This window comes from Ixodes scapularis, unplaced genomic scaffold (assembly GCF_016920785.2).
Source record: "Ixodes scapularis isolate PalLabHiFi unplaced genomic scaffold, ASM1692078v2 PGA_scaffold0__279_contigs__length_252992795, whole genome shotgun sequence".
Lineage (NCBI taxonomy): Eukaryota > Metazoa > Arthropoda > Arachnida > Ixodida > Ixodidae > Ixodes > Ixodes scapularis.
In genome coordinates, this window is record NW_024609835.1 from 66,597,924 (window position 1) to 66,613,498 (window position 15,575).

General features: G+C 41.3%; 1 protein-coding gene across 5 annotated transcripts in view; it reads right to left on the bottom strand.

The window, feature by feature from the left end:
* The window catches only part of LOC8023937 (bromodomain adjacent to zinc finger domain protein 2B), a 96,785-nt gene extending 86,105 nt beyond the window's left edge, over nucleotides 1-10,680 (bottom strand). For 3 of the 5 annotated variants that reach the window (XM_029966342.4, XM_029966341.4, XM_029966340.4), the window contains exons 1-2: nucleotides 10,375-10,497; nucleotides 7,261-7,319 (exon numbers count right to left, since the gene is read on the bottom strand). The gene's annotated coding sequence lies outside the window, so the exon portion shown is untranslated. Of the gene's footprint in view, nucleotides 1-7,260; nucleotides 7,320-10,374 lie in introns of all 5 variants that reach the window. The other 2 variants (XM_029966339.3, XM_029966344.4) reach the window with 2 other exon arrangements.
* Nucleotides 10,681-15,575: the final 4,895 nt, after the last annotated feature.

The following is a 15,575-nucleotide window of genomic DNA, read 5'->3' on the forward strand; positions in this document are numbered from 1 at the left end:
TTCTTCGTCCAGCTACTGTATCTCAAAACGATCAGTAGTAAGCGGAAACAAAGTGAGTGCTACTTAATATGATTTGAGGCTTTTCACCTTAACCCTCTCACATAGTACTCTTGATGGCTGCCTGTTTTCAAGCTTACATGAAGTGAACTTTGCTACGAGGCACCATTATTTTGTTATGAGGCACCATCTCAGATGAATATTAGGAAAACGTCAATATAATCACACCCTAAAGAAATGCAACTGGCAAAGCGCATGGTTCATCCTGGACACTTACTTAGCTGGCCGTCTTGTCTGTCATTTTATTTCTCCGTACCTCAGGGTTTAGATTATGTTTTCTAACCAGCTCTCCTGCATACTTTCGCTTCTTGTAAAATCTCGTGTCTGTTCATACTTTGCACGAGCCAAATGCAAAGGAAGTGCAAATGTCATATATGCAGTGATGGAAGCAGCATTTGACCTTTTGTAGCAGGTTCTGTAGCAGGCAAAATATTGGTTTGGAGCAGTCACTGATGCTTTTGGAGCAGATGCCAGTATCTGTTAGCACATCCCTTGAGAAAGAAAAACCTGCATCAAGCAGTAGTGATTGTGCACGAACACACTGTTTTACGAGACTCTTCCAGTTCGAAACGGCCAGGGGCGAGCAGGAGATTGAGGCTCAGAAAAACCGTGAAGCGACCTGGCAAACTAGCTCGCCACCCCTTGCACGCTGGTAGTAATCCGATCCTGTGAAGTTTATAATTGTTATGCTTAGTAGAAGAGCGTGTTGGTTTAAGTCATGGATGAAGAAAGAATAAACAATTAAAACAGGGACAACACAACTACATCTACATATAATTGTCCTGGAGGTTTATTTTCTGGGACGGAGGAATCGCCTCGCAAAAAGCACAAAAGCCGACACAACTCGAGGTCGAGGAGCGTTCTACCATACAAGTGGCGTCGGAAGAGGAAAAACGGGGGGAAAGAGGGTAGCCTCCTTCTTCCCTTTGCAGGTATTTCGGACTGTTAAAGAAAACAATACGGGGAAAGAGGGCGTGGTCGAGCTTATTTTAATCTGAAATTATTTATGCATATGTATAGCTAATGTCGCTCTTCACTGCATAAAAGGTTGCCTAGATGGTCATTGTTAGAAACTCGTTGTCAGAAGGCACTGCTCGTCACATGCTTAGTGGTTCGGAAGTTCAAAGCTGTCTTTTCGACCTAAACACCTGTTCCGATAGTAACAAAAGAAAAAAAAAGAATAAATGCGGGAATAAGAAGCAGGAGAAAAAAAAAACTATCAAGAATTCGTCGGAAGTGTTCTATTCTTGCATATTCAGAGGTTCAGAACTTCGAAACAAGTTTCTTTTACCAAAGTGTGTACAGGCTAAAAGAAACACGTCCCAGGAACGTGAAGCGAAAAAAAAAAAAAAAAGTTTTCTTTTAATGACGTGCTGAACTTGAACACTACTAGAAATCTTCTCCCATGAGTTAATTTATTCCTCAACGTGAAAAAACAATAAATATATTATTTTGTATTCTGCAGATGGCAATGATATGTACTGTCTGTGGTGTTAATTTAAATGCGATACCTCAAACAACTTAGACGAAAATAAATATCAAGTTTAGGTCATAATTGCATGCAGATACATGTTTGGACATTTCTTCGAAACTCACGTTGAATAACAATAATCACATCTTAAAACGGCACTTACCTAGGCTATACATAGATCATTCTTAAAAAAAGTATAACTTATCTACCATGAATAGCTCCGGCTGCAGCGTGCTTCAAATCTGGCACAAACGATAATCCTCAAAAACCCGTCGTCCTTCCTCGCCCCTTCGGGGATTTATTTCTTTAAACCTAAGCATGCCAGAACATTGAAATAAACGACATTGTCTTTCGTAAGGAACGCAGCACCGCGTGTAAAAGTTCGAGAACAAAAATTACGAATGTACCCCACTACTTGAAATCAAATGAAACCGTCCGCCGGTCTTTCGAAGTTCGACGAACGTCGAACTTTTACCCTAAAAGTTCGAAGTTCGTCGAACTTGTGACTTTTCAGAGTTCGAAAGTTCGAAACTTTTCGAATTCTCTTGATAAATAAGTTCGAAAGTTCGAAATTCATCGAATTTTTTTGGCAATCAAGTTCGAAAGTTCGACAAGCATCGAACCTTGCAGCGCAATAAATTCGAAAGTTCGAAAAATATCGAATTTTTTAGCGTAATAAGTTCGACGGTTCGAAAAGCGTCGAACTTCTTAGCTTAACAAGTTCGAAAATTCGACCTCCGTCGAATTTTACAATATAGACAATTCGAAAAATCGAAATCTTTCGAACCTTTCGAACCGCTTGATTCGATCATCGAAACTTTGATTCGAAAAAAGTTCGCGGCATCCCTATTTATAGTACTTCACTCCAAGTAAGTACATTGCATCCAGTGTACTTACTACTTTATTTCAAGTACATAACCTCTCATTTACTTTGTACTTTACCTAAAGGGGCACTGAAGTTGATTCTGAGATTGTCCTTTTGTGGTGATAACTTAATCTAGGCGCTGTAAGCATCCCAACAAACCTGAAATTACAATCGTGCGTAGCTTGATTCCTCGTTAAAAGCATGTCCAAAGATTGTGACACACCCTTTTTGGGAAGAATTTTCTTCCAAGTGAAATGGTAGACAAAGGGCGCTTGCCAGCAAGTTGCAAGTAATGGCTTCGCCCGTGGCGAAAAAGAGGAGTCTTATCCGAATGTGTACCTAACAGACTTTCTTCGAAACTATTATAACAAAATCATTTGGAAAATGCACGTGTTGTAGGGCTATCAGTCGACTATCATGAAACTCGATAGCATACTACTCGTATTAAGAGTTGACTACCGTGAAATTGTTTATAGTCAAATATCAAGAAACTATCGATATTCAACCGTCGTAATGTGGCTTTATTAGATGACGGATGAAGAATGCCCAGGAAATTTTGTGTAGCTCTGAGAAAAACACAACTGCAATTAGCAACTTCCCCTTTAGGTTTGTTGAAGGTTTTTTGCTGTTTTATATTACTTTCCGGGGTGTGCTCGTTGCCTCTTTTGCGCTCTATCAGAAAAATTTATATCCCAGTTGCCTCTGATAAGTAAACTATGTGTGTATTCCATAAATCCGGAACCCTGCTTGAATACAGTGCTAGCGATGGTGATCGAATGTGCATGTATGGGCACATGACTTTACCCAGATGAAAAGATAATTGTGCCATTTTTGCAAAGCAAACACGTTGCGAGAAAGGGAGGAAACAATATTGTTGTTCGGATAAACGAGGCTTTTTCACTGAAATAATGTCTCATTGCCAACAATATCGTTACTTAAATCCCAAGAAATTTTCGTTTTTATAATAATTTATTTTTGATCTAGTCAACACTATGTACCCAAACTTGTTGTATTTGAAGAATGAAAAACTAGAAGCATCAGTAACTATGTTTTCTTGGTATAAGCTTTCATGTAATGTTGAACATGAAGTTGCACAACAAAATCTCTGTTCCATTTATTGATTCAAATATTTTTATTTATAGATTATGTGATGGCTTCTGTATTTTGAAGTTGCTTTTTATACCAGCAGGTAAATATTTTCCCAGACACGGCTATTAAACTCTGCCAAAATACGAAAATACAACCAAACAAAAAGTGGCAACATATCATGGCATACAAGTCTATGTGCTTTCGTCAACAGCTGATTCCAGATTTTCGGGAATTCGCTATAAATGGTCGTCAGGAGAAAACAAAATTATCGCCAGCAGAGTGCTGATTTTTACCTGTCAGTGGCCACGGCTTTGAAAAGGAATATGTGTCAATTGAATAATACAGAAAACACAAGCATGAAACAAACTAGTGAAAACCCTGATGCTAAATGTCTTCAGTGAGGGTTTTCCCTAGAGACAAACAAAAAAAAAAACTAAATATACTGAATGGTTTTACAAATGCGGGAATACTAAATTGTGAAGCCTGATATCTAAACCCCATGAATATACAAGATATGTGCGCAGGAAAACTGGCAAATTGCCATTTTTGTTTTACCTCTAAATTAATTGTATGAGAATGCAACTCTACATTCTGTTTCCTTTCAATTTCATGTCTTTCCCAAAACCATACGTTGCCTGCCCGTACATATCTGTAGACATTTCCTTTTTGGGTAGTGCTTTAATTTTCCTAACACTCAATAGTTTTCTGAAAGCCGACTTTTGATAATATCAATAGTCGACTGAAAGAAAACTATCGATAGTTGCATCGATTGCACTATCGCTAGTACAATCGATAGTCAACTATCAATAGTACTATCAGTATCCAACAATCGGTAGTCAACTATTAATGTACTATCGATAATCAATTTTTTTTTTTTTTTTTTACAGTTTTGCATCACTACTTACATATCATTGTAAGCCGTTTTTCTGCTTATTAAGGGGTTGTGTGAGGATACCAAGGTATTTCGGAGAAGCACAGCGAAGCTTCCATGGTCGTGGCACTTAGCAATTCATCTTCATTTTCAGCAGTTGGTCCTTTTAGAAGAAGGTCTAACATTGTTGTGCCAACTTCAGCTAGAAACGCTAAGCTGATGCTCCACCGCAGTCTCCTCCGCTGATGTGCGTATTCTTCTAGGTCGTCGCCCCGCATTCTTTTCTTTGAGAAGAACATAAAATAAAGGCTCCGAGACCGCAACGTTTGTTGTGCTGTAAACACTTTATTTTTGCAGTCATGTGTTTCGTGGATTTTGCAAAGAATGAATCTCGGGAATATTTAGTGAAATGACATGTTACGATTAAAAGTTGTTCGCTGTGTACTGGTTGTGACAAAGCGATGTATTCGTGTGATAAATTTTCCACAATATTTTTAAATCAATAAATATTTAAAAATTATCTATTCGCAAAAAAACTGCTTGTTTAATATTTGATGTGTTTTGCTGAAACAATAAAGAACAATATTTCTGTCTCATAAAAAAAAAAATAATGTTCAGAAATATAGTTGTCATTGATGTTCCCTTGTCAGTAAAATGCTTTATAGACCAGTTGTGTAAATAAACAAACCACCTGAGGAACCCAATGGGGCAAGCAGATGCCAGTATGCAAGAAGAGTAGCAGCTTGGCTTTCTTCAGTCTTAGCTTACACTCTGTTCAGCCAGAAGCTGAAGGTGCGGTGGGAGCTACGTGCTGGCCAGACCATTCAACCGCTTCCTTTCATTGCCGACCCCGCTCTCTGCACTCAGGTATGGGCAAGGGCATAACCACGTGGGGAAGGATAGGCGTATGACTAGTCCGACAAGCACGTAGCGTCCACGGCACTGTCGGTACTTCAGTCCGAGGGTCAAAGTGAAGGGCAGCATAATGAGGGGGGAAGTGGGGAAGAAAGAAGGTGCGGCTTCTGCATTTTGTTTGTGTAATTACAAACTGGCTGCTAGACTAATCTTTTCTAATCCTAAACGGCAACGTAAAAAGGGAAGGGTTCTTTCCTTCTTTCTTTTTGTGGGAAAAATGCCGAAAAGAAAATCGAGGACAGTGGAGAGTAAGCTTCCTCCTTTCTGCTTGTTGATCGGCCTTTGAAGCACTTTTTTATGTACTTTACGCATACCTGAGAATTCCCTAACGATTTCAACCAGTGTAACAATGGAGTATCTAGAGATTAGTGATAGGGTTTCTTATGGATGTATTTTGAGTAGATGCTACCATCATGATTAACAATGCCACATTAAGTAAATTCAATCATAACAACCCTCCCAAGAATGACCAATATGTGATGCGCTTTTCTTCTGTGAGCTCATCCACGGAGCTTTTGAATGCCATTACCCCCTGTCTGTTATTTGTGCCCACATACCTTGGCACGCTTTAATGAATGCTAGTAACTTTCATCCTGATTTTGTAGCAATGACTACAAAGTTTCACATGACCAAAATGTCCTGATTTTGTTAGCAATGGCTTTCAAGTTTTGCAGGACCAAAACATACATTTCAAAATGACACACACCTGTGGCTTTTTCGTATGTCTATAATTGCTTTGATTGTTCATGCCTCTCTTTTTTTTTTTTTGTCTGTGTTTGTCGGGCATTTATCTGTCACAAATCAATAGCTTAGTGGACACCATAAAAAAAAAAATTTTTATTAACAATAAACGAAACTTTAAAAAGGATCAGTTTCATTTATTCTACTATTAACAAGTAGTATAGACGTGCTTAGCATAAAGGAACTAAGGTCCTAAAGCAATTTCGTCAATTTTATGGTTTATTTAACCTATGTAAAAAATTAGGTGTACAACATAAAAGAATTGCTGCGTTCTGTGAAAGAATAGCATGCTTTTTTATATGTCTAGGAATGCAGAAGATGGTCTAGGAGGGCAGAAAATGGGCAGAAAACCGCCATTGCAAACCCAAAGCTATACCACAATCCAATACCCCACCCTGCATTTGTGCCAGATTGCCTGTTTTTGGAAGACGTCTATTCTAGGCACTTTTAGTACACCAACACAAACAGCAGCATAGCGCTGAAAAGGCCGACTCCTTCGGTCATTAAAAATAAAGATGTTTCCAAACCAAGCAAGGTACAACAAGATTTAGCTTGCTGCTTTCTTAGAGAAATTTTCATCCAGTTTGCAATATTACAACAAATAAATCCAAATAAGAGCCACGAGTGTGACACAGTTAATTATACAAACACATACAACTTGTATTTTCCCTGTTTTTATACCAGGGCTGAAAGTCTTTTGCTAAAAGTTCTGGTGCAGTGGAGAAATCTGTTTACGTGCAGCACTAACCTACCGTAACACCCCGAGAGATGCTCCACCCCTGAAAGACAACCCACCCCAATTGCTTTTATTAATTTGCTAGTTTCTTTTAAACACCGAAAGATAGCCCACTCCTAGTAATTGTAGTGTTCGGATCCATTATGGCCTCAGCGTAAATATGTCTCGTTAGCTACAACGGGATGCAAGCGACTGGGAAGTACAGCCATCTTTGCTTGATTGTCCCTCGCCGCAATAACAAGTTTGGCAGAAAAACATGATCTAAAATAGTGTTTGTTTTTTTTTTCAAATTTTCTAGTTTGTACACCATAAGTTGCTTATTTTCATTCGATTTCCTCTCGATTTTAAGGGGGGCTGTCTTTCGGGACACTACGGTAGATGAAAAATTGTTTGTGTTCAACGCTAAGGTATGGCACTAAAATGCTAAAAAGCTCCGACGTTACATTAACACCAACTGTGTCGCATAGTGAAGACTGGCACAAACTGTCCAGATAAAAAACAAAGTCTGAACTTACTCAGGAGCCGTAGATCTCCTTCCCTGTATCCATGCTGATCACTATGGCACCATTGTAACCTGGAATGAGAGAACATGTTTTGGTTCCCTTAACACAAACACAATGCTGAGACAAACAGAGGTGCCACAAGTGACTCTAGGTAACCTATGCACAGGGGGTCAATTAAAACTCTGACATTGGAGACAGCAATACCTAAGATAATGTTACAAGCAAACCCATTATGTTCCACATTCCTGAAAATAAATTCAAGAAATAATGCAAAAGTCAAATCTGAAATATCCGTCCACAGAAATAGATAAAACTCTGGTGTTCTTTTGAAAAATAATAAATTAAGTCTGATTCATAATTCAATTTAGATAACCTCTCAGCATGTCTGAATAAAAGGTGCCCTCCCACTTACAGAATTGGTCTCAATGGACAGGAATGCTAAACATATAAAGAAAAAAGGGGCACAAACAATGTAGGTTGCGGGGAAAATGTTTAACGAGATTGGCGTTCTAGACATTGTCTAGAAAGTACTGCTATTGAATAAAGGGTCATGCGGAATACCAGATAAAACTAATAAAAAATTACGGAATTAAAACTGCATAGAAGAATTACGCAAATACCAGTGAGAAAAGTTTCCACATCCTTGGACAAGAGATTGTGTCATAAGAATTCTGTGAACATCAAAAAAGTTTTTTTCTACAAAATTAGTACCTATTGGAAAAGAAGTGAACATGACGACGGAGAAGTCAAGCCCACCTAGAAAAGTTTCCACATCCTTGGACAAGAAATGGTGTCATAAGAATTCTGTGAACATCAAAAAAGTTTTTTTCTAGAAAATTAGTACCTATTGGAAAAGAAGTGAACATGACAACGGAGAAGTCAAGCCCACCATGAAGAGTTTCTCGTTTATGGTTATGAAGCTCGAAGTTTAGAGGTTTGCCGCATCCACATTACAGTGTTCAATAACACAAATGACTTTCTGCATGAGTTTTAAAGTCACTCTAACTTCACATTATTTTCACATTTTAAAGCAAAGCTAAATCATTTCTAAGATTATCTGCTTTATAAAAGGTATGCGGGTGAATATCCAAGCCAGATTCCTATTTTGGTTTGCTGCTGTTTAAAATAAGAAAAAAAAAATATTAAAATATGTATTTCGCTAAATTTACACATCTTGGAAAAAATGGAGAGACAATTTGATGCCAATCTTAGCCATGTATAATGTCAATGAGTCTATCAGTATTAAAATAAATGGAACATTTGTGGAAACCCAAAGCAGCAAAGCCATTTTTCCTCACATCAGAAAGCATTATCACTTTTATTCTGGTGTCCTCGGCTTGCTTTTCTGGGTGGTTCTTCAAAGAGCTCACAACTAACTATACACACGGTAGTGTTTTTTTTTTATTCCACTGAAAAGACCATCTACTACTCAAAGTGGACAAAACCATCTGAAGAAAATGTAACGGCTTCACTTTCACATATTTCCTCTGCATGGTAAATGGAGCTTGTCTATTGGGCAAGCTCTTTTGTGAATAATGAAGCATAGGACATCTGTAGGAAAGTGCTTCTGTTATCGACCTAGTGGATCAAGATAACGCAAAAACAGTAGTTTGGGCCCGTGAGGTCTTTTGCCCGATAACATAGGGGAAAGGTGTAATGCATGTTCCGCGTGTTTTTTTCGTTCTTACAACAGCGTGTTTTAAACAATCGCATTTTGAAGGGCTCTAGAGGTTAGGCAGTAACAATCTGAGTCAGCCAAAATGTCTGCATAAAATAGACCTAAAAAGTAGGATCCAAGGTGCTGGAACGCAGTACTTCTCGGTTAATTTGTCTCCGCGAAAATATAAAATAACTCCCAAGTTATTTTCTTGACACTTTCGTGCACGAACTGCTCACATGCAATCTGCAGTAGCTACGTGGGTCGCGCCAGATGTCAATACGCGAAGATGCACAGTCAAACAGGCAAAACCTCCTATGCGCAGGTTCACAAATAGTAACGCTTAGTAGTCCTGATACGTCAAGTACAGTAGATATATCGTATCGAAATATTGAGGACGCGAATGAGAGCTTGCCTTAATCTTCATGCGCTGTTCCCAGCGTTCACGCACCTTTAAATTCAGGCCAATTTTAGCGCTCAACGGGCGGACCGAGTTTAATCCGCAATTAAAAATAGTTAGGTATGATAAGAAGAAAAAAGAACAAAAAAAAAACAGGTTACTATATTTTAGTTTGAACGATTTTACAGCCTTGACTGAACTCAACCTCAAAGATATTTCAAAGCACCGCGCACACTGATGGAATCAACGGAACCAATAGAAGTGACGCCAATCCATTATTAGAAGGTGCCCAAATATTACTTAAATGGCAAATTTAAACGTGAAGCGGAAACATAGGGGCAAACGATAGGAGCCTACGAGCGCACTGCTCGAGCCCTTCATTTGGGCCCGAACGGCACATCAGTGGATTCAAACTGCACTGTCAAACTCTCCGGAGTAGTTTTCCGAAAACGCGTGTTTCCGAGAGAACGCGAAAAAAGGCCACCGAAAGGACGCTCCGGGCACGGGCGACTAGAAAACGAAAGCCTCCATAATTGCCACCCTCAGCCTCGAAGGAGCGGCTCTGCACAGAATGCCCGATTCAAAAACAAACCACAACCGAAATCGGACTCGAAGACCGTTCAACAAACACATCAGCTGTTTGCGGCGATCACGAGCACAAACATCGGCTTCAAACGTGCACAGAACGAGCCGTACCACCCGCGAAACAAATGGGCAAAAACGTCGCCATAGACGACGTTGTAGGACACGAAATAATAGTCAATGAGTTCTTGATCTAGGGTAGCATTTTCATTTTGTTCGGGGGCCGACCGACGCTCCCGCGGACAAACGACCAGCCGCAGAGACGGGCCTTGACGGCGATTATCCGTGCATGTGATGAGCGAAAGCGAATTGGGAACTAATACGGGTAAATAAACCATTTACCGGCAATAATCTCAGGCTGCGGCGACGTTAAGGAGACGCGGTCCTCAGGGAGCCAAGCCTAAAACGGCGACGTGTAACAAACTCGATGGATTCGGACATTTTTTTGATTCAAACTGACAATAAAGGACGCTCCGGTGACACTTACCGATTCCCGGCGTCCAGGCGGCAAATTGGTAGGAAAATCCCGTAGAAAACACCGCATATGTGACGATAAAACGAGCCTCCTTTGTGTAGGGACCGGCGTTTCAGTGGCAAAAATGGAGAAGACCAGAGGAAGGAATCACGAACGCATGAGGTTTGTGACGCGTGACGTCACTGGCCGTTTCAAACAATGTTATTTCGAAGACGCTTTAATCGCGGCACGCGGCACGCGGATTTACGTGAACACATGGTCCTTTGAGACGCTGAAAGAGTCGTGGGGGCTAATTTAACCCCAACTGCACCGTTGTTCGACGCTGCGGGAGTTTGTTCAGTCTGCTTGCGAACGACATAGCAAAACAGAAATACAAAACAACATCAATAAAACAGGTACGCAAAACTAGTAAGCTCTTTTTTTATTTATTTATTTATCTCTCGCTAACTTCATTCATTCCGTCGTCTCAAACAAGCTTGTTAGCCTCAATTTCTTTTTTGGTGGGGAAATGTTCTGGTTATGCTGGCAAGTAGTAGCAACTGCCAGGGTACGGGGAGGGCAACAAATCGGAAGCTTATTTTAATGTGGGCATTTAAATTACGAAGACGCCAAAGCTACGAGGTGGAGGCACTGGGGAAGTGGGACTTGTGGACCCGAAACATCACAAGTGTTTCAGAAGTGGAAAAAAAACGTTCGGTACAGGGTCATAGGAAAAGTTTAGGGGGCAGTGGATTGGAGAGCACAGGCTGGATTAGGACCCGCAATATATACCAATCAAGACGTTTGCCCCAAATTACGCGCGAGGATGATCCCGCGAACGGCGACCGCACGCTCGGGTGGTCGAGACTCGCGGAGCCTGTGCGGCCATTGAAGCAGCCAAGGTTGGACCGCACGCATTTCATAACTCTGAGGCACGGTCTGAGAGGCATCTTATTTCTTTTTTGTTGGCGCCGCGGCTACGGCGCAGCAGTGGCGGCGGCGCGCCCCGCTGGCCCCGCTTTCCCGGGAAAGGCAGGTGACCTCCTCCAACATGGCTAGCAGCGCAACGGCAGACGGCAGCGATGGCAGCGCGCGGCGCGACAGCGGCGGGCAGCGGTGGCAAGCTGTGGCGGCAGTAGTGCTTTGACAGTATGGTGTGGTGTTGCTCTTGCTCGCTCTTGCTCATACGCGCACATACACCCTGCCGAGCCTGACGCGTCTGCCAGTCAAAACAAAAGAGAGCGCGTCGGGCGCAAGCGCTCCAGGGATGCAATAAGCGTCAGACCCAACCACGCAATGACAAGCAGCGCCAAAATCCAGCATGTATGTAGACATGTTGGTAGGTAGTGCGGCAGATTCCAGCAGCAGAAACATCTTATCTGTGGGGCGCAGACGTAAAAGATATCATTCTATGTACATCGAAGAAGGTAACTTTTTTAAAAGGCACGGACATAGACAGGGAAGATACAGGTGAGCTGGTGAACTCAACATATCGTGAACCTCGTGAACATATCGTATCGAGACTAGAAACAAAAAGTTGCGAGTACGCTCAACGTTGGGTACGCTACGCTAGAGGTTCAACTGGCGCTAGTGTCTATGCGACTTCCGGGCGGCAAATTGAAGCAGACAGCAACCAGTCTGCTTTTGCGGTGCTCCTGTGTATTCCTATGGGAAAACGCGCGTGCATTTTGCCTCTTCGCCGAAAAATAACATGAAACACTTCTGTTATTTGGGTCGTACCGAATGCTATGTACCTTTATTAACACTGTAAGAGTGTACTTGCTTTAGTTAGCGCATTTTTCTACATCAATTAACGATGTTTAAAGGGACACTGACAGAGTATTTATGCTCGCCGAGGATTTTAGTTGTATATGACATGTGAGAGCCCCACTACCCAGAACAGAACTTGCGGCTCGAAATTCGTGTCTCTTTCGGCCCAAAAACCGCCGATCGAGAGCTGGCCAGTTTGAGTCGCGCTCACTCCCTTCTTCGTGGTCACACGACCACAAAATTTAACCGAAGTCGTAGGTCATCGAGGGCACACACACAATATTAAAAATAGAAAAGAAACACGATACCAATCTTTTGGGGTTTCTAAAAGGCTGCAAATGCATTATTTGGGAAAAAAGTATCACCACCACGTGACTTCCTCCAGTTTCGGTATTAATTCCAAGCTGTTGCGTTTTTTTTTTTTTTTTTTTTTTTTTTTTTAGCTTTATTAAAAATATACGTGACGCTGTAGCAAAATATTGATTGGATAGTCTTTGACACCATAATAAATCGTCTGGCAAAAAAAATTACAAAACACATTTTGGGGGGTGTCAGTGTCCCGTTAACTTTGCTATATTTCAAGGCCAAAGCTCTGTTCCAAAGCAGGTGTGTAAAAACAAGCTGAGATTCTAAGCAAAATAACAATCGAAATGAATATAGACCGTGTTCAAGGCTCGCCAGCCTTCCGGAGACGCTTATGTATATTGCGAATATTTAGGCCTCAATATCGAAAAAAAAACGCCTTTGTTTTGCAAGACCTAAGTCAGACATTGCGACCCATGCGTCTCTATGAATTGTGAAAAAGTTTTCTTGAATTTTCTTCTGCATTTTGTAATCAATTATAAACGGATTTTGTGGTATTGAATATTTATGTATGTTTCGATAAGAGCGGGAACCACGAGATACATATCTAACCAAATCAGCGGGCCTAGTAGACTTCCAATAGCCAAAAGGCACAGACGTTGTATTGTTTCGATTTATAAACATTTCACAGTAAACTAGCACGACTAGCTATTAGCTGTCATATTACTAAGACATAGAAGGTCACCACATCGTCGATATATTATATACAATTCTTTCCGAAACCAAACACTGGGGTTTGTTCTTTGGACATCGCACAGGTCACCAGGGAATGTCCTTTCACTTCCGTAATAAACAAAATTGGTGACACAGAAACGGTCCGAAACACACAATGAGTGTGTCATGGAGAGGGGTAGGAAATAAAAATAAATAAATAGGAATTAAATTGCCCAACCCCGATCTTAACGAAAATTGCGTTAAAAAAAAAAAAAAATAAAGTATTTAGGTTCGAGCGGTGGCAAGGCGATAGGTCCACGCCTGGTGGAGAGTCAGACCAAGAAGTCGACGGCACGTAAAGGTAAAATAAAAAAAATCAATAATTTATTAAAGACGTGAAAACTCAGCCGCACATGGCAAGAACAAAAACCAACTCCTCCGGGCATTCCCTAAACGGGACGCAACCTAATGCGGGCGAACACGCTCTCTACATCACCGCCTAGGCCGTTACGCCATGACAAAATAAACCCAACAACTGAACAGTGCTAACAAACAGTTAGTAAAAAAACATTGAAAAAAAAAAAACGTTCAAAAACGCGCTTGAGAAACTAAGTTCAGCGGGGCGAAGAAACACACACGAGTCGGTCCCACGACACTGAAGTCTGGCAGGATGACGGCGTCCAGATGATGCTCGAATCTGTTCCTCCCTCTATTACGCACATTCACGACGGCTGTGCGGAACAGTGGCTGTGCGAAAGAAAGTGAAGAATAGATTCGAGCAAGCGATGCGCGAGAAGGTAACCGAGACTATGCCTGAAGCTTCATATCGGGAGAGGAGCTTTCGAGGTAGTTTCTGCAGTTACTCAAACTTTCTCTTTCCCCTTCTCTTTTTCAAAAGAACACGTCAGCCTGCGCTGACTTTTCATCTCGAGAGAAGCCCACTCTTCACAAACGGTTATAGTTGACAAGGAGGCTGACTTCGACCCAACTAGTCTCAGGCAAAATACAAACACAAGTATATTTACCAACACGCTCGTTTTAATGTCAGTCTCCGGGCTTTGCTGTTTCCAAAAGAGATAACCCTTTATAAGGACAGAATGAGCGGGTTGGTGTTGATAATTAAACTTAAACAGCCCCTTCTCGTTTTCTTCCTAACCCTTCGGTGCTATCGGATCTCCCCGGAGAGAGAGAGAGGAGCACGGCCGTTTCAAGGTAAGATAGGGCGCTCGAAGCTGGGGCAAACAGGCGGTATCGTTTCACGCATGCACGGATGGATGGTTTCAAATTTCCCCACATCCCTAACGAAACCGGCCCATCTTCGTGTGTGCGTCTGTGGGATTTCTGTCCCGCGCCGCCGGTTTTAGCGCGCACGCGGCGTTGTTTTGGCTGGCAGAACAGTTGTTGACCGTCGATATTGTAAGGCCGTGGTGTCCTCATCCTTTCAGGCAACGATTCCTTTGCTTTCCCTTGTGCAATACTCTGACTGACTCCTCCTGGGTGGCTGTCACTGTTCGCCGCGTGAACGACACAATCGTACCATTCCACTCCTCGTGACACAGGGTGCGGTGCTCGCTCTACTGTCACGGGCCGTCCTATCTAACACAACGAGCGCGAAAGGTCGTGGTCATCTGCTGGCTCCGAAAGGGCGGGACGTTCATGCAGGCCAATGAGGGCCCCGGATCATACGACCTTTGTCGACTCCTACACGTTAAAAATTTACGACACCTGCTGGTCTGTTAAGAAGTGTTGCTTTCTCTTTTTGGAACTCCTCCGATGTAGCTTGCCGCCTATAACAAAATTTAAATAATCAATAAATATAACAGGGTGGAAATACTGCATTTCAACTTTATGTGGGAACGTTGAAAAAAATAAAAAAAACTATTTCCAAGCTTGTGAAGACGCGCAATTCGTAAGTCCATTTCGTGCCGTAAAAACACGTTTTTGTACGATATTGATGCTTAAATATAAAACATACAAACAAAATATACACTTTCTAGACTTGATTTTCACGTAGAAAACTATCACATCTACATTTTAACAAAAAATAAAAAAAAATAAAAAATGGGTTTTTTGAGAAAATCAATTTCAAAAATGGTACTTTTTGGTTTTCACGTAACATTAACGTAAACGTACCGCAAAGAATATTTCATACAACCAAGTCATTTTATAATACATATAAAGAACGTGTTTTGGGCTCTCTGTGGACATAAAAAGTATTAATGTAACCCAAGTAGATCGCCAGTAATTAATTGTCAAAGTTCGTCAACAATTGACCGAGGGGGCGTTTTTGACATTTTTACAGAAAAAAAGCAAAACGCCTAAAATTATTTTATGGTATTGGAGCCTTTTAGATGTGTCCACAGAGTGCTTTAAAAAAGATAATATAATGTGGACTGAAAATCCACGGCGAGAGATGAAGCGAAACATCCGACCCACGACGGGTGTGA